This window comes from Theropithecus gelada, unplaced genomic scaffold (genome assembly GCF_003255815.1).
Source record: "Theropithecus gelada isolate Dixy unplaced genomic scaffold, Tgel_1.0 HiC_scaffold_2461, whole genome shotgun sequence".
Lineage (NCBI taxonomy): Eukaryota > Metazoa > Chordata > Mammalia > Primates > Cercopithecidae > Theropithecus > Theropithecus gelada.
In genome coordinates this window covers 1-1,264 of record NW_020258928.1, presented here as the reverse complement: position 1 = coordinate 1,264, position 1,264 = coordinate 1, and the positions used below count along the sequence as shown (strand labels likewise).

Genomic DNA, 1,264 nt, shown 5'->3' with positions numbered 1-1,264 from the left:
CCTCCTGAAGGCTTCAGGAAGCAGCTCCTAGATGGGCAGAAGCCGGCAAATGTGTGTGTCCACACAGGAACTAGAGCCTCTCTCGCGGATTAGGTCTCCTCCTCACGATTACAGGGCTCTTCAGTTTTCTTAACAGGCTGTTGTACTAGATAAGCACAAAACAATTTCATTATGCTTTGCTTCGATTATTTTTTTTTTATTTTTTTTTTTTGAGACGGAGTCTCGCTCTGTGGCCCAGGTTGGACTGCAGTGGCCGGATCTCAGCTCACTGCAAGCTCCGCCTCCCGGGTTTGCGCCATTCTTCTGCCTCAGCCTCCAGAGTAGCTGGGACTACAGGCGCCCGCCACCATGCCCGGCTAGTTTTTTGTATTTTTAGTAGAGACGGGGTTTCACCGTGTTAGCCAGGATGGTCTCGATCTCCTGACCTCGTGATCCGCCCATCTCGGCCTCCCAAAGTGCTGGGATTACAGGCGTGAGCCACCGCGTCCGGCCTCGATTTTTCAAAACAGCATACAGGTAGTAATTTTAGCAATAAACATATTACAACCTACTATACATGAGACCTTCCTGTGCTTCAAGGTTTCTTCTCAGGACTTTGTATGTATTACATAATTTCCATTTTTTTTCTGAGATGGAATTCTGATGTCTCCTCATTACAGATTATTCTTTTAATTTAATTCTTAGAATGATTCTTTCCAGAGCCCCCGCCCGGCCCGCCTGGCGGAATGGAGGGGCACCAGGGCTGAGCCAGGCGCGCAGGGGCCGCCACATGTGCTGCACAGGCAGCGGATGCACAGCGGGCGGAGAGCGAGCACCAGAGGCCGGGTCGGAGCGGCTGCCTGAGCAGCGTTGGAGATGGGAGAACAGCCCATCCTCACCCCGGAGCGCGGGTCTTCCAGACTGACCCCAACACCAAGAAGAACTGGATGCCTGCGAGCCACAGGTGGTCACCGTTTCCTGCTTCTATGATGTCACAAGGAACAGCTATGGGATCGTCAGTGTGGACAGAGCCAAGGTGACCATAAACAGCACAGTCACACGGAATCTGACCTTCACCAACACGTCACACACGTCTGCGCAGTGGGCCCACAGCAGAGCTGACACGGTGTTTGGTTTGGGGTTTTCCTCTGAGCAGCAGCTGACAAAGTTTGCAGAGAAATTCCGGGAGGTGGAAGAAGCTGCCAAGATAGAAAAAAACAAGACCCAGGAGAACATGCAGCCCTCGAGTGATCATCCCCGAGAACCCGGGCGTGGAGCCCCATCT

The 1,264-nt window shown here is 52.7% G+C and overlaps 1 pseudogene; it reads left to right on the top strand.

The window, feature by feature from the left end:
- The first annotated feature begins 855 nt into the window (after positions 1–855).
- Positions 856–1,250, top strand: LOC112617559 (annotated as a pseudogene).
- The last annotated feature ends 14 nt before the right edge of the window (positions 1,251–1,264 follow it).